General features: G+C 37.8%; 1 pseudogene; it reads right to left on the bottom strand.

The window, feature by feature from the left end:
* Positions 1–13271: 13271 nt before the first annotated feature.
* Positions 13272–17517, bottom strand: LOC127193578 (uncharacterized; annotated as a pseudogene).
* Positions 17518–18726: the final 1209 nt, after the last annotated feature.

Here is an 18726-nt window from a genome sequence, read left to right as displayed (position 1 = left end):
AAACTCCTGACACAAAACATCCAAGAAATTAAGGACACCATGAAAAGAAGAAATCTGAGGATAATAGGCATTGAAGAAAGAGAAGAAATCAGACTCCAAGGCACAGAAACTATTCTCAACAAAATCATAGAAGAAAATTTCCCCAATCTAAAGAAAGAGATACCTATAAACATACAAGATGCCTACAGAACACCAAATAGAATTGACCAGAAAAGAAAAACTGTCCTTCACATAATAATCAAAACACGAAACAGATGGAACAAAGAAAAAATATTAAAAGCTGCAAGGGAAAAGGGCCAAATAACATTTAATGGCAAACATATCAGAATTACACCCGACTTCTCAGCAGAGACCATAAAAGCCAGATGGGCCTGGACAGAGATCCTGCAAACCCTAAGAGACCACAGAGGCCAGGCCAGACTACGTTACTCAGCAAAACTATCAATAACCATTGATGGAGAAAACAAAATATTCCATGACAAAAAAATTCAAACAGTACCTATCCTCAAATCCAGCATTACAGAAAGTACTAGAAGGAAAACTCCATCCCAAAGGGTCAAGCTACAAACAAATCTACTCAGGAAATAGATAACTATCCCATGGCAAAAACACAACTACATAAACACTCGACTGGAAACAACATCAAAATTAAGACTCTTAACAGTCACTGGTCATTAATATCTCTCAACATCAATGGTCTCAATTCTCCAATAAAAAGACACAGACTAACTGAATGTGTGCATAAACAAGATCCAACATTCTACTGCATTCAAGAAACACATCTCACCCATAATGATAGGCATTACCTCAGGGTAAAAGGTTGGAAAAAATATTCCAAGCAAATGGTCACAAGAAGCAAGCAGGCGTAGCCATTTTAGTATCGAACAAAATAGACTTTCAACCAAAATTAATCAAAAGGGATGAGGAAGGACACTTCATACTCATCAAAGGTAAAGTCAACCAAGATGAAATCACAATTCTGAACATCTATGCTCCCAATGCAAGGGCACCCACATTTGTAAAAGATCTACTAAAAAAAATTTAAACAACACATCGATCCCCATACAATAATGGTGGGAGACTTCAACACCCCACTCTCACTGAAGGATAAGTCATTGAAACAGAAACTAAGCTGAGAAATAACATCATTAACCAATGCCATGGGTCAAATGGATCTGACAGATATCTATAGAACCTTTCTACCAAACAAGAAAGAATATACCTTCTTCTCTGCACCCCATGGAACCTTCTCCAAAATTGATCACATCGTAGGTAACAAAGCAAGCCTCAATAGATACAAGAAGATTGAAATAATACCTTGTATCCTATCAGATCACCATGCTCTTAGGCTGCAATTCAACAACAACAGAAATAACAAAAAGCCTACACATATGTGGAAACCAAACAACTCTCTGCTAAATGACACCTGGGTCAGGGAAGTAATAAAGAAAGAAATCAAGGAGTTTTTGAAATTCAATGAAAATGAAGGAACAACATATCCAAATTTGTGGGATACATTGAGAGCACCGCTAAGAGGAAAATGCATAGCACTAAGTGCCTTTAAAAAGAAATTGGAAACATCGCACACAAGCATCTTAACGACACAATTGGAAGCCCTAGGAAAAAAAAAAAGAAGCAGAAACACCCAAGTGGAGTAGACGTCTGGAAATAATCAAACTCAGGGCTGAAATTAACAAATTAGAAACTAAGAAAACAGTCCAAACAATCAACAAAACCAAGAGCTGGTTCTTTGAGAAAATCAACAAGATAGACAGACCATTAGCCAAACTAACTAAAAGGCAGAGAGACAGTATTGAAATCAACAAAATCAGAAATGAAAAGGGAGACATAACAACAGACACTGAAGAAATACAAAGAATCATAAGATCCTACTTTGAAGGCATATACGCCACAAAATTTGAAAACCTAAGGGAAATGGATGATTTTGTTGATCAATTTCACTTTCCAAAGGTGAGTGAAGAACACATAAACAAGCAAAATAGTCCCATTTCCCCTACAGAAATAGAAGCAATTATTGATAGTCTCCCAACCAAAAAAAGCCCAGGGCCAGATGGTTTCAGTGCAGAATTCTACCAGACCTTCAAGGGCAAGCTAATACCGATACTATTCAAGCTACTCCAAAAGATAGAAATGGATGGAAAATTACCAAATTCATTCTATGAGGCCATACTCTCATTATTACCTAAACCTCACAGAGACTCAACAAAGAAAGAGAATTTCAGAGCAATTTCTCTTATGAACATCGATGCAAAAATACTAAATAAAATACTTGCAAACGAATACAAGACCACATCAAAGATATCATTCATCATGACCAAGTAGGCTTCATTCCAGGCATGCAGGGATGGTTTAATATAGGGAAATCCATCAATGTAATCCACCATATAAATAAATTGAAATTAAAAAAACCACATGATCTTCTCTTTAGATGCAGAGAAAGCATTTGATAAAATCCAACACGCATTCATGTTGAAAGTTTTAGAGAGATTGGGGATACAATGAACTTTCCTCAACATAAAAAAGGCTATATACAGCAAGCCAATATCCAAAATCAAAGTAAATGGTGAGATACTCAAGGAAATTTTTCTAAAATCAGGAACAAGGCAAGGCTGCCCATTCTCTCCATACCTCTTCAATATAGTACTCGAAGTTCTAGACAGAGCAATAAGACAACAAAAGGAGATCAAGGGTACCCAAATGGGAAAAGAGGAAGTCAAATTATCCCTATTTGCAGATGATACGATAGTGTACATAAGTGACCCTCAAAATTCCACCAGAGAACTCCTACAGCTGATAAACACCTTCAGCAAATTAGCTGGATACAAAATTAACTCAAAAAAGTCTGTAGCCTTCCTATACACACATGACAAGCTTGTAGAGGAAGAAATTATGAAAACCACACCCTTCACATTAGCCACAAGCAATATAAAATATCTAGGAGTAACTCTAACTAAGCAAGTGAAGGACTTGTTTGAAAAAAATTTCAAAACTCTGAAGAAAGAGTTTGAAGATGACCTGAGAAGATGGAATGATCTTCCTTGCTCATGGATTGGGAAAATTAACATAGTAAAAATGGCCATCATGCCAAAAGCAATCTACAGGTTCAATGCAATCCCTATCAAAATACCTACACAATTTTTTAAAGACATTGAAAGTTCAATTCTGAACTTCATATGAAAAAACAAAAAACCCAGAATAGCTAAAACAATCTTGTACAATAAAAGGTGCTCAGGAGGAAAATCCATACCTGATCTCAAACTGTACTATAAAGCAATAGTAATTAAAACAGCATGGTACTGGCACAGCAACAGGCTGGTTGATCAGTGGAATTGAATCAAAGACCCAGATATGAATCCACACACATATGCTCACTTGATTTTTGACAACTAAGCCAAATCCATTCACTTGAAAAAGGATAGCATCTTCAACAAATGGTGCTGGTCTAACTGGAGGTCTATGTAAGAGCCTGGAACATATTGGCACAGGAGACAACTTCCTGAACAGAACACCAACGGCCCAGGCCTTAATGTCAACCATTAATAAATGGGACCTCATGAGGCTGAGAAGCTTCTGTAAGGCAGGAGACACTGTCAAGAGAACAAAGCGACAGCCTACAGACTGGGAAAAGATCTTCACCAACCCTACATCTAACAAAGCTCTAATATCCAAAATATATAAAGAACTCAAGAAATTAAACACCACCAAACCAAATAACCCAATTGAGAAATGGGGCTTGGAACTAAACAGAGAATTCTCAACAGAGGAATATCAAATGGCTGAGAAACACTTAAAGAAATGCTCAACCTCCTTAGTCATCAGGGAAATGCAAATCAAAACAACTCTGAGATTCCATCTTACACCCATCAGAATGGCTAAGATCAAAAATTCAAGTGACACCACATGCTGGTGAGGATGTGGGGAGAGAGGAAGACTTCTTCATTGCAGGTGGGAATGCAAACTGGTACAGCCACTTTGGAAATCTATCTGGCGCTATCTCAGAAAAATGGGAATAGGGCTTCTTTAAGACCCAGCTATTCCACTCCTTGGAATATACCCAGAAGATGCTCCAGCACACAACAAGAAAATTTGCTCAACCATGTTCATAGCAGCCTTATTCATAATAGCTATAACATGGAAACAGCCTAAGTGTCCATCAGTAGAAAAATGGATAAAGAAACTGTGGTACATATACACTATGGAATACTACTCAGCTATTAAAAACAAGGAATTCCCGAAATTTGTGGATAAATGGATTGAGCTAGAAATGATCATAATGAGTGAATTAACCCAGAAGCAGAAAGACTCAAATGGTATATACTAACTTATATCTGCATACTATCCCAAGGGGCATGTCCCATGAAAGCCTTCACTTACCAGGAAACTGGGACGGGGGAGGGGGACATCCTATTGGGACTCTAAATGAGAGAATCGTGGGAGAATAGCAAAGTAGAAGGATCTAGAGGGTCCTAGAAACCTATAAGTAGAACATTATGATAGGCAGATTTGGGCCCAGGGGTCCTGCTCAAACTAAGGCACCAGCCAAGGACAATACAGGCGGTGAACTTTAATCCCCTACCCAGATTTAGCCAATGGTCAGAACAGTCTCCACACTTGAATGGAGAGTGCGATATGACTTTCTCCTGTACTCTGGTGCCTCACATTTGACCATGTCCCCTGGAGGGGGAGTTCTGGTGGCACTCAGAGGAAGGACAGCAGGCTACCAAGAAGAGACTTGATACCCTATGAGCATATACAGGTGGAGGTAATCCCCCTCAGGAACAGTCATAGGGGATGGGAATAATGGGAAAATGGGAGGGAGGGAAGAATGGGAGGATACAATGGATGTGATAAGCATTGAGATGTAACAAGAATAAATTAATAAAAAAAAGTGTGTAGTAATAAAAATTTTTTAAATTAATATTTAGAATCATAAAAATGTGTTTTAATACATGTAGCCAATTAAAATATAATATAATTTAATAACACTATAATACTTATCTACTCAATCATATTGAATTTTTTGACCCTACACATGGGCTTGAAGTGATAGCTTAGTAGTTAACAGCACTAATTTTTTTGGCACAGGAACCAGGTTTGTTTCCTAAGCTACATGATGGGTTGTAACCTCCAGTTCCAGAATATTCAATTCCCTATTATGGCTTATACAAGCATGCAGAAGACACTATTAGACACACAAATAATCATTACATTTATCAAGAGATACCTTTGTATTTCCACAAACCTAACAACAAAGTAAATATATAGATTGTTAATAGTAATAGTAAATGGTTATTACAGTTCTGTTTATTTATCAATACATTTCAGCAAAGTTCTTTTAAAATGATTTTTCTTGGGCTCAAATTTCTAAAAAACATTTGTTTTCTATTCAGTAAAAAGAAATTCAATCTGGGATAAGTTAAATAAGTAATATTTGAAAGTACAGTATGTTTTAATTTCTTTAGGTCAAAGTCAAATAATTTGAAAATATGACAATGATTCTAGAAAGTTCACAATGTATTTTCATAATCTTCAACAAAGTAAAATCATACCAAATACAAAAGATTTTCTAAATGTGTCACCAAGTATACCAACTACACTCCATGATAGGCACTGTGTGCAGGAATAGTGGCCAACAAAAATAGACTTCATGTTTTGTGATTGTGTTTGTATCGTGGTTTGTTTTTTTGTTGTTGTTGTTTTTGTTTTTTTTTGTTTGTTTGTTTGGTTTTTTTGCTTGTTTTCATTTTTTCTTAGCTAATTTGTTTGAACATATTGGAGAGAAAGAAAACATGAAACATGGCAGGAAAAGAGATAGGGATCTTCTGAGAGATGTTAAGTAGAATGAATATGATGAGAATATATTATCTAAAAATAAAAATAAGTAAATATAAAAATACCTATTACTAACATGTGAAAATCACCTCCTGCCTCATAATCCAAAAATACCTTCAAACACAAAACCACATTGAGAGGTCTGTGTGCACAAATTAACCATTTCCTTCCTAGTAACCAGTAGTGATTCAATCATGTTGGTCAGGAGTGAACTATGTTATTACTTAAATAGGATTGAATATTTACATTATTTTCATTTTACATCTGACTATAGGCTGAGCCAATGAAGTTATTATGGTCTTGACCATTCAGTGCTTAAAGCTGAGCACGTAATCACCTCTTTTTTTTACAATGTTACTTTGTTTTAGATATCTCATATTTGTAAAAAAAACCCAAATATTCCATGCTCTTACATATGGAGGTCATGTTGCCTTCTGTATTCCACCCAGATCACATAATTATTTTTTATTTCTAAGGTGGATATTATTTTTGAATTTGCAAATAATGCATATTCCTAGTATAAAGCACTTAATATTTTATATTTTCTTGTCTCTTTTGAATTTGAATTGGTTGGCATTTATCAGATAATGCATTGGATTAAAAATGAAACACAAATCATGACTTTCAGCTGTATAACAGATTTTCTATTTTTGGTCTTGCTCTCCCTTGACCGATTTACCCTCAGATTTGATTAGTACCTTTGTCTTGACATCATGTCTATATCCCTTTGATCTTTACAATTTGTAGGCTGTGAGCCCTCGGCCTCTTTGTCAGTTTCAATATCTACATGGTACTTATTTACTTACGTCTACTTATATGTTCAAAACCTCATTAGATCTCACATGACCAATTGATTGAGAACACAATTCATTTATAACATCTGAGCTTCCTAACTCTTCAGAATATTTTTCAATTCTATAATCAACCAAATGATGGACATAAAATTCTGCATTTATTACATAAGTGACAGTTTTTCCCTAATATATTTCATAAATATTTCTTACATTTCATCCCCCAAATCAAATGAGGTTGTTTTCTCAAAATATCATGTGCAAGTTATTGGGATTGGTACTGATAAATTAGCATGGACCAACCTGTACTTAATTGTGAGTACCATTTTTTAAAATCATAATGGAGAAAATTAATACTAAAACCTATAAGTAGAGCTTAGAACTATTGCTTAGTCATTAAAGTCTCATCTCACAAACATGACATCTTAGAATCAATGATGATTAGCCACAGAAAATCTCATATAATGACATGCAACCCTATTCACATACTCAAGCAAGTGAGAGGTCACTATCTCAAAATCAACATGGATTGTTCCAATGAAATTACAGCTAAATGTGAGTTCTGGTCTTATACATAGACAGACACACATAACACACAAACACAGAAACACACACACATACCCACACACAAACCTGCATGTGGAAACATACATGCATACACATGTATTTATACATCCATACTGGCCTGAATTCCACACATGAAGGCATAATTGTAATAACTGAAGTTCTGTAATATAACAAAATATTTAGTGCTGGGGAGATGACTTGATCACTATTGTTTACCTACCAAGCATAAGTACCTGAATTTGATCTCCAGAGTCTACATGGAAGTCAGAATTTGTGGTGTGTTCTTGCAATCCATGGACAGGAAAGGAGAAAAGAAGGGTCTTTGCAATCCCTTGCTGACTTCAATAGCCTCAGGCTTAGTGAAAGTTCCTGTCTCAAACAGTAAGATAGACAGCACCTGAGTGGTGACACCTAAGTTTGATTTCTAGCCTCCTTATGAATGTCCACAAAAAACATTATGTCTGGAATATTTACACCAACAATACTTCCCACCAGTTTCCCCAGGCTCCATTCCAAATGATCTCCCTTCCAAGTTCATGTCTACCAGAGAAGTAAAGCTATTATAAATTTGGGTATCTATGACCAATCAAGATCCTATTGTATATTTACATTCCTATTTAGTCCTTCACATTATAGCAGTTTACACAATTATTGCAATATAATTCAGACATGCTAGTTGAATTTACCTAAGACTCCTCTTTGTTTTGTCTATTCTCTCATTTCAAAACCTGGAAATCATTCATCTTTACAGTTTTCACCTTCCACTAGGTTATATATGTAGACTCATCCCCTATATAAATTATGCTGATTAGCTTCTTTCACTTACTTAAATCCATTTATAATTTGTTCACATATTTTATTTTCTTACTAAATCCTTGTATTTTTACATATAAATTTATATTATTACACATATATACAATAAACATTTTTACCATACAAATACTTCATTATCTGGATGCACCAGAGTTTATTATCTATTGACACTAAGGCACATTGATTTCATTTCAAAATGGGATAAATAAATTTCCTGTAAATATACATGCACTTTATGCTAAATTGTTTGGTATGAGTTAGCTTAATTTTATAATATACTAGCCAACTTAACTTCTAAATTGTCTGCATATTTGCCTCACACTAAGAAGGAAAAAAAGTTTGCATTTGTTCTCTCTTGCAATCATTTGGTGCTGTGAGTATTCCAACCTAGGCCTTTCCATAGATGTGCAATGTCATTCGTTTTTATATTCATTTGCATTTCCAAAATGGGCATGATGTGGTTATTTATTTGCTGTTAATTTAATTTCCGCATGTGTCCTTGTTGCCTTTCAAATACTCTTTTTATTCTTTTAAATTTTGTTAATATTTCTTTTTGGTGGTAGAATTTTGTTTCTCTTCAATTGTTCAGCACAGGTTTGATGAAAAAGTGTCTTGAAAATATTTTCTCCTAGTCTCTTTCTTGTCTGCCCATTCTTTTATCATTTCCTTTCACTAAATAGACACATCCAATTGTAATGATCTTCTGCTTGGCAATTATTTATTTTATGAATTTTATCTTTGAATTTATACATAAACATTTATTATAATAACTGATGCTATGCATATTTTCTTATTTTACACTCAGAAATTATTATAGGTTTCCATTTTATATTTAGGATTATGATTTATTTTGAATTAGTTCTGCAAAGGTTATAAGGTCTAAGGCTATATGGGTTTTTATTTGATTGAAAATTGAAGTTACTGTAATAACTATTTCCTCTTATCTTACTTACCTAAATTGGATTCAAAATTCTTGACCAGATTACTCAATAGAATTCTTGCCACAATGTAGTTATTTAAATTAAAGATGAGCATTTATTTTTATCACTAAATGAAAAATGTTAAAAGAAGAGCCATCTAAAGTGGCCCAATCCTGTAATCTCAGTACTTAGCAGGCTTAGACAGTACTGTAGGTTTGTGGAAAGCTTGACCTATATAGAGAGATGCTATCTCAAACAAAGTAAAAACAAACAACAAATATATATTCAAACAATGACAAAAGAGATGCTAAGAGAATATAACAAAGTTGAGATTAGAAGAACTACAAAGAATGCCATAAGCATGATGACAGACAAATTATTAATTATTTATGCTTTTGTTCTTCAGTAGAGTCATTTTATCATGAAATTGATAATGGATTAGTGAAAGTATCCTTTAATTATTAACCATGTCCACAATTTCTTACAAGCATTTATGTTGCATGTGAATTACACTCTGTCCACAACAAGAAAAAGAGCCAGAAAAAAAATACATTAAGTAAAGTTGTATATTTTGATATTAAAATTGAATTTGAAAGATTTCAGTTTGTAGATTTTTCTTTTATATCATTTTCTTCATTATTAACGTCCTCTGACAGAAATCTAATTCTTCAGTCCTCATTTAATATTTTTGAATGTTCCCATAAGTTTGTCTAATGTCTTTTTATGTTAATTAATGGTAATGGCTATGAAAGCAAGAGTATTTATATACTAAGGTAATTAAATTAACAACATATTTAGTATTTTAAGTGCGTGCTGAGAACAGTGTTGGAAATAAACTTCATATGAAAATATGAAATACAGCAGATAGCCAAATGTCTCTTAAAGTTAAACAGTATGCAGATATAAGTGAGTATATACCATTTGATTCTTTCTGCTTCTGGGTTAACTCACTCATTATGATCATTTCTAGCTCAATCCATTTATCCACAAATTTCGGGAATTCCTTGTTTTTAATAGCTGAGTAGTACTCCATAGTTTATATGTACCACAGTTTCTTTATCCACCCTTCTACTGAGGGACACTTAGGCTGTTTCCATGTTCTGGCTATTATGAATAAGGCTGCTATGAACATGGTTGAGCAAATTTTCTTGTTGTGTGCTGGAGCATCTTCTGGGTATATTCCAAGGAGTGGAATAGCTGGGTCTTGAGGAAGCCCTATTCCCATTTTTCTGAGATAGCACCAGATCTAGCCAATGGTCAGACTATTCTCCACAGTTGAGTGGAGAGTGTGATACGACTTTCTCACGTACTCTGGTGCCTCACATTTGACCATGTCCCCTGGAGGGGGAGACCTTGTGGCACTCAGAGGAAGGACAGCAAGTAGCCAAGAAGAGACTTGATACCCTATGAGAATATATAGGGGGACGTAAACCCCCTCAGGAACAGTCATAGGGGAGGGGAATAATGGAAAAATGGGGGGGGGAGGAATGGGAGGATACAAGGGATGGGATAAACATTGAGATGTAACAAGAATAAATTAATAAAAAAAATAATGTAAAAATAAATAAATAAATAAATAAAAATTTAAAAAATAAAAAAAATCTTATTATAAAAAAATAAATAAATAAATAAATAAATAAAATAAAGTTAAACAGTATCTCTGGAGGGTCACCATACCTGGTTTCAAGTTCTACCACAGATCTGTGCCTCTAAAATAAAATAGGACCAACACAAAAACAGACACATAGATCATTGTAATAGAATCAAGGACTCAGATTAATTCTAAAGTCCTGCAGCCATTTTATCTTGCATGAATAGGTCAAAATACACAACAGAAGAAAGAAAATGAAGTTGAGAAAACTGGATATCTACATGTAGAATTTTAAATATAGATCTTACATTTTCCATCATGAAAAATACTCAAAAGGATCAAGGACATAGACAAAAGAATAGAATTTCTGAAAAATTAGAAAAACCAGCAGGGGCTATACTTAAACATGGGAGAAAAACTTGAGGATTTTCTAAATAAAACATATAAAAGCAGATGCAATATGCAAATTTAATTTAAAAATATAATTTCTTATTGACTATGTTCTATTACATACTTACCACATGCTTACCTTGACTTTTTTTCGGAGGGGGATTTGCATTTTAGAGAGATTTTATTTGTGAAGTTTTTGTGTGTCTTTACCAAATATATTTAAGAGAACAAATAACATAATTAAGTGAACAGTAAAACTGATGCTGCAAAAAATAGAAAGCCAAACAGATGTTTCAAATATTACAGAGTTTGTTGAAGCTATAATTGTAATCAGGATCATGGACCACCTGTGGTTTTTAGTGGAAGAGGCTAGAGGTTTTGACGAAGTATTGTTATGGAATGAAACAATAACTATTCGTAACAATTAAAATTTACCGTCTTTTAGAATTATGAAGTGAAATTTGGTCCAAATGTACTATTTTGTATATTTAACTTTTCCAAACTGACTATTAGCATGCTCAATGAGAAATTACTTTCTTTTATACTGTTGTTGTGTGTAAGGCCCTCTTCACTTAGTCCTTAGAGAGATAATTCAATTTAAAATTGTTAAATTTAAACTAAATATATCTGTTTGAAGCTATGATTTATAAACCAAACAAACCATGATTTATAAATGTTCATTTTAAGGGGTATGCAACTACATCTTGAGTTTTTATAAAGTTGTATATAGAATTTTATTTTTACTTCTGTATTGCTTTTATATGTTTGAGCAGAGCACAAAGAATCCTTTTGTAACTGGCTATCCTGGAACTAATTATGAGTTACAGTCTAGCTGAAATCTTGTGAAAATTCTCCTGTTTCAGACCCGAATTGCTGGGACTGCAAATGTGAGCTGCCATATCTGTTTATTTCCATTTGTGCAGTAATGTAAATAATTATGTCAAAGTTACAACTTGTGACAATAATTGACAATGCCTTGCACCTTCATCCAAATTTTGAACGTAACAAATTATATTTTAATTGTCTTCAACTGCCCTCATTTTAAAAGTTATACTTAAACCATAATTATGACTTATTGAAATTTATTAAATACACAACTTTTTACTAGTATTTGTATATTGTTAGTACCTAAATCTTTAGAGGACTTAAAATAGAAAGTGTACACTTCTGATAGGAAAATAAATGTATAACCTTTCTTTATATAACTTTAAATTGATGATAATGTCTATGAAAGCAAACACCAAGTAAAGAAGATCAAACTTGTCTATTGGCCTCAATAAGCACATGCAGATACATATACATGCACAAGTGTATACCACATAAACACACACACATACACTCACACACTGGAATAAAAAAATCACCAGTTTAATATGTGTTATTAAATAATACAAAACAAATAGGTATGTGCCATAGATATGTATATGTTCATAAACGTGTGTGTGTTAGATGTTCTGTAATAGAATATATTTCATTTATTTTGTGCCAATCTAGTATATACCTAATGACATTACATACAATTTAAGTTAAGTTATAAAGCTAAATATAATTTTTTAGTAAAGCTAAATATAATTTTTTAGTCAAACACTGTCAGTAGCTTCTGTCATGAGGTTCACAGAGTGATAAATGTAAGAATCATTGGACTGAAAATATACCTTTCTTCATTTGAAAGTAGACTTTTTTCATAAAATATATTCTGAAAATATATTTTAAAGTACTTTGTCCACTAAAAATAAACATATATCTGTAAAACTTCATACTGCATCAAGAATTATAAAAAATCTAAAGACCTTTATAAAAGGCTTAGATATATGACTTGCTTAACAAATGGATGGAACACCAGTAACTCAAGCTCTAAGGTCAAAAATTTTTATTTTACAGCACGACACACCCTTTATTTAGTCACAGTAGTGGATGGACTACAGATGTCATCACTCTTAAGAATCATTCTAACCATCTTTGTAACAAGAGAGTCCTGGGGCTTTTTGCCAACCAAGGTTTCTGTGACATGCTGATACTGCATATTCTTTGAGCCCCTAGGGCAAGGTTGGACTCCCCCTTCACTTCCGTAGCTCGAACTTCAGTCATGGTGTGTATGGGATTCATGCCATTATTTTCTGCAAGGGCCATGGGGATGACCTCCAGGGCACCTGAAAAAGCTCTCATGGCATATTGTTCCAGAGTAAGAAACGTGTCTGCTGCTTGGCTCACTGTCAGAGAGCAGGCTATTTCGGCTGTTCCTCCTCCATACACATCACAGTTGTCCAGATGAAGTTCCGGAGGACACACAAGGCATCATGGAGAGACTGCTTTGTTTCTTCCATGATCTGGGGAGAAGAGCATTTCTCAGTTCCTCATGCTGGCAGAGCAAGCACCTGGACCCATCTCTTCAAACTTGTCCTTTTCGTATCCCCGCAGGGTTTTGGAGTCCTTCACAGAGGTTACATCCAGCTTGTGCTTTGTCTTTGGTTTAAGTGGCTCAAATGAACATGTGAGAATTTCAGTCTTAGCATTTTCCACTTTTTTTTTTAGCATCTCTGGGTGACTGAAGTCCTTATCGACAACCACAGACTTTATTAGTTTGGTGGCCTCCAGCTTTCCTCCCACTTTGCCTTCCACTTTGAGGAGCTCAAAGTCAACATCAGGTCACTCCGTATCTGCCACAGTGAGGACGGCATCCACAGCAATCTCAGCCATTTGTCAGTGACAGCTGTTAACCACTTTTGAGTCCAGCGTGGTTTCTGCAGTCTTAGTCAGGGGTCCAGGGTTGTGTATGTCAACAAGCACACTATCACTGATCTTGTCCAGATGGTCTGTAGAAATTCAGGCAGCTTGTTGGTAGCCATCAGCAATTCTGATTGGGTGAATGCCTTGGTCCAGCAGCTGCTCAGCTTCTTCCAACAAGACAACAGCCAGGACAACCTTTCCTGTGGCTTCATCTCCAATTTCACCATCCTGGGATTTGGACAGTTCAACCATCAGCTTGTCAATCTGATGATCAACATCTATTGCCGAGTCCAGCTCCGGATGAGGGTCAGGCCCTGAAGAAAGGTGTAAGAGCCACCAGGGGAGAAAGAATCAGATGCAGGACATCATTTAATTCTTTGATGGTGTTGGACCCTAGAGTCCACTCGGGTAGGAGGTCGTAGCAAGAGACCACTCGAGGACCACAGTGTTGATGCAAAAGCACAAGGTTTATTGCTGATGCCCGTCAGGGGACCTCAGCACTCACTCGGGAGGGAGGCACACCGAGTCACTGTTACAGGCTACTTTTAAAGGCTAAAACTGCAAAGGTTAGGAGGGGCTGCATGCCCTATGTTATGATTGTCTCTGGTGGTCGCTAAGGATGCTTGTCTAAAGGTTATTGGCTATTGCAGGGGTCGTTGGTCTTCGGGGGCTATTCTGGCAAGAAGGGGTGTTGGGGAGTTTCCAAAGAATTTTCAGATGGTATTTTTCTGAGAATTGTTTACCTTAGTTGAAATTGTTTATCTCAGTTGACCACCTTGATCTCAGAAACTGAAACTGGCCTTCAATTTTTTCTGGGTCACTTTCCCAAGCTTGTCTGTGTCATGTTCCCAGGCTTAGGCTGAGACAGAGAGAGGGAACGTTACAATCCCCGCTTGAGTTTTTACCTGGCCTTAATCTTAAGGCGTGTCCCCATTTCTGAAGGCTTGGTACTGTTGAGTTAGGATCAGGGCCTGAGTTATATGGAGACGATCTCAAATAAAGGCAAGAAGTTGGTTAAGGATACAAGGCCCAAAAGTTAAAAGTAAGAAAAGGATCAGAAGGGGGTCAAGAAGGGTGGATATGAGGGTGGTCAACCAGGGGGAGGTATTAAACCATCTCTCAAACCATCCCTGTTGGGCCTCTCAGTCCCCTCTTCTCTTGTCTAAGTGCTCTCTGAGTTTTGCCATTGAATCTTTGATGACTCCTGAGTGATCAACATAAAAGCAACATTGTTCTTTAAGAGCAGCACATAGCCCTCCCTGTTATAGAAATAGTAAGTCAAGCCCTCGTCTATTTTGTAACACTACTTCCAATAATGAAGTAAGAGATTCTTCTAGCCGAGAGATGGACTGTTCCGTGGCCTGAAGGTCATCATTTATGGCATCTCTAAGCTGTCCAAACTGCTGGGTCCTGTATATAAGAGCTGCAGTCCCGGTTCCCGCTCCGGCAATCCCTAATCCTAATAAGACTGCAAGAGTTAGGGAGATGGGTTCTCTGCGGTAGTGAGTTTTTTCATAACTGGTTTCAAATGCTGGGGAGGATTGGTAATAAATTCTGGGGATTAATTGGACTAAAACACAGTAATCAGAGGCTGAGAAAATAGCAGTGGATACACAAGGGGTAAGTCCAGTCTTGCAGGCCCACCGTAAGTTGGGGGGAGGAATAAGAAAATGGTTATTACTGGCAGTAGTTATAGCATGAGTGTGGTTGCAGAGGTGTTGGTGACTGGGAAGTATGGTGCCTAGACAGGTGCCTAGTCCCGCAACTTCAGTCAGAGTAAGTTTTCTGTTTTGGCCCCAGTCAAAAAAAGAGTGGTTAGTGGTGTTAACGAAAGAGGTGGAGGTTGTGATCCCTTCATAGTAAGGTGGGCTTGGGTTATGGCAGAGCCAACAGGATTGAGTGGCCTGAGTATTAGTGGCATTAAGGGCTAAGAAAGCTCCTCTGACTAGGTGGAAGAGACGGTCCCCTTCTTTGGGTAAGGGGGGTTCCCTTGTAGTAAAAACAGCAGGGGTAAAGCCCAGGGTAGATGTGAGGAAGGGAGGAAGAGATGGCTGCATTCCGGTGTCGGCGAGAATGGGGTTTGGACCTATGGGTACTGGGGGTGGTTGTGTTACTATTAACCTGACTTTAAATAGCAGGCCATCATCATGCCTTTCTTTGTACAGTCTAAGACCCCATGTATGGCCGGTGAGCCATCCTTGACTCTGTTTTCCACTTGATGTAAATTGAATCTGTAAAGGGTGACACCATTGCTTACACTGATTGTCTACCTGGGTGTACCAATCAGGTGAGGCTGTGTTAGGTCTGGAATAATTGGCATTAACTATGATATAATCCCAGTATGATGAGGGCTTCCAGTAAGCATTTCCTGAAGTTTCGCATCCCCAGTTTTTAACAATAGAATGTGGAAGCCTCCCTGCATTTGGCCACTATGGCTCTCGTTCGGTGTGAGCCAGAGCAGATGTAAAAAGACAGACATTGTAACAAGCTCCTTCTCCTCGTAGTGCCACATCCCCCCCAGGGGTCAAGGCCTAACATTCCTTCAGGAGACTCTTTGGTGGGAGCCTCATTGAGGTTTGAGTGTCCCTCGATATCCCAATTAGCAGGAGCTCCCATAGCCAATTTACATAAGTCAGGGTACAGTGTAGGCCACCAGGTCCATAAGGGGGCTATGGACGAAGTCTCCCATATGGGTTCTCCAATATGGGAGAGTACTTGCCAAGTTAACTTTATGGGCTGGTGAGGATTTGAGGAAGAGTCATAGCCAAAACAGGGTACAAGGGTGAGAAGCAGAATTCTTATAGTCAATCCCGTAATTGGATAAGTGTTTTCTTGAGTGGATCTTGGGAGCGATGGAGCTGCCATTGTGGTGTCTCTGGGATGGAGTGAAGAGTCGCTGGGGCAGCTTTGGTGTGAGAGACGTGAAGGCTATTCCATCGACCTTGAGAGCGGTGGGTGTGGTGAGCAAGATGGTGTAAGGTCCTTTCCAGCAAGGTTTGAGTCCCTGAGACCGGTGTCGATGGATGTAGACAGAGTCACCAACATGGAAGGGATGTCTTGCTGTCTGAGAGTGGCCAGGTTTGTAAAGTTCGGCCAGTGGGGCCCAAACTTGGGCTTGAACCGCCTAGAGTCCTTTAAGGCGGGACTGTAAGTCAGCTTTGGAAGCAGAAGGTTGATAAGAATTAAGCAGAGTAGACAAAGGGGGTGGTCCCCCATACAGGATTTCATGGGGGGGGGTCATGTTAAAGCATGAGGGAGTGTTTCTGGCTCTGAATAGAGCAAAGGATAGGAGGTGTCTCCAATCTTTTAAGCCAGTCTCAATGGTCAATTTAGTCAAGGTCTCTTTTAGAGTCCAATTCATTTTTTCTACCTGTCCTGAACTTTGGGGTCTGTAAGCACAATACAAATTCCAATTAGTCCCCAAGGTCTTGGCCAGTGCCTGACTTACCTGGGAGACGAAGGCCGGCCTGTTATCTAACTGGATTACCTTGGAAAGTCCAAACTGAGGAAAGATGTCTTCCAGTATGGCCTTGGTCACTGTTTGTGCTGTTTCTCACCAGGTGGGGAAAGCTTCTATCCATCCTGAAAAAGTGTCTATAAAAACTAATAAGTACCGATTACCCACAGCTGGGGGCTTTACCTCAGTAAAATCCACTTCCCAGTAAGTTCCTGGTCTTTCTTCATAGACTCTGGTCCCTTCTGGGACTTGGTTCCTGCCAACATTGACTTGTTGACAAGTCTGACAAGTAGTTACAGTTTTATCAACCACGGCAGCAGCTCCAGGGATGATGAATTTTGTCTTATCCAGGATCTGTTGAAGCTTCTTTGATCCTAGATGGGTCCAGGTATGCATTTGTTGGACCATGGCAGCCACACTGAGGGCTGGCAGGACATTTTTACCATCTTTTGTCCAATTTTAGGAAACTGGCCAAATATAGCTCCTAGGGCTTGGGCCTTGGCCTGGTCCTCGGGAGAGTAGTTATAAGCCTCAGGCTGAAGGGTTTCTTTAGCCCTGATAGATAACACCAGGAGTCCCGACTTGGCTATTTGTTTTGCCACCTGATCTGCCTGCTGGTTGCCCATGGCAACAGGATTTTGTTCTTTCTGGTGCCCTGGACAGTGTATGATGGCCACTTGTTTTGGCAGAAATAGGGCTTTGAGGAGAGCTTTAATTTAAGGCTTATTTTTAATCGCCTTGCCCTCTGAGGTCAGAAGTCCTCTTTGTTCATAAATACTCCCATGGACATAAGCAGTGGCAAATGCATATCGGCTCAGTGTAAATATTAGCTTTCTTGTCTTTGGAAAGTTCTAATGCCTTGGTTAGGGTGACAAATTCTGCCCTTTGGGCCGAGGTCCCTTGAGGAAGGGCCTGTGCCCAGATGACTTTCTGTCCATCTACCACAGCTGCCCCAGCCCTTCTGGTACCTGAATTCAAGAAGCTGCTGCCATAGTATACCAAGTATGATCAGCCTCTGGAATAGGACGATGTTGTAGGTCTTCTCGTGTACCATGTGTTTCTGCCATCACCTGGTGACAGTCATGCGGAGTCTCTTATGCCTGGTCTGGGGCTGGCAACAAGGTAGTTGAGAGTTGCTGGGGGTGCCAAAGGTGACACGATCAGAATCTAAGAGCAAAGCCTGAGTGGGTGAGACAGGCATTGCTAATCTATCTGTCAGGAGGCTGTCACACTACAGACTCTAAGGCATGAGGTGTGATGACAGTCAAGGGTTGTCCCAAAGTCAGTTTATTGGCATCTTTGGTCAACAAGGCCATGGCAGCCATGATGCGCAGGCAAGGAGGCCATCTGGCAGCAACAGCATCTAATTGTTTGGATAAGTAAGCCACTGGTCGTTTCCATGGACACAAAGTCTGGGTTACCACACCCTTAGCAATGCTACGCCTTTCATCTATAAATAGAGTGAAAGAGAGGGAGCCTTACAATGGGAGACAGGACACAGAGGAAGCCTTAGTACTCTGACAACTTGTGTCTCTTGTAAGCTTTACTTATACACAAAATCATTTCCTTAAAAGCTTTAATCCATTTGTCCATAAATTTCTGGATTTCCTAGTTTTT

This window comes from Acomys russatus, chromosome 9, assembly GCF_903995435.1.
Source record: "Acomys russatus chromosome 9, mAcoRus1.1, whole genome shotgun sequence".
In the NCBI taxonomy this organism is placed as follows: Eukaryota; Metazoa; Chordata; class Mammalia; order Rodentia; family Muridae; genus Acomys; species Acomys russatus.
Note: the sequence above shows the minus strand (reverse complement) of the source record. Positions and strands in the feature narration are given on the sequence as shown.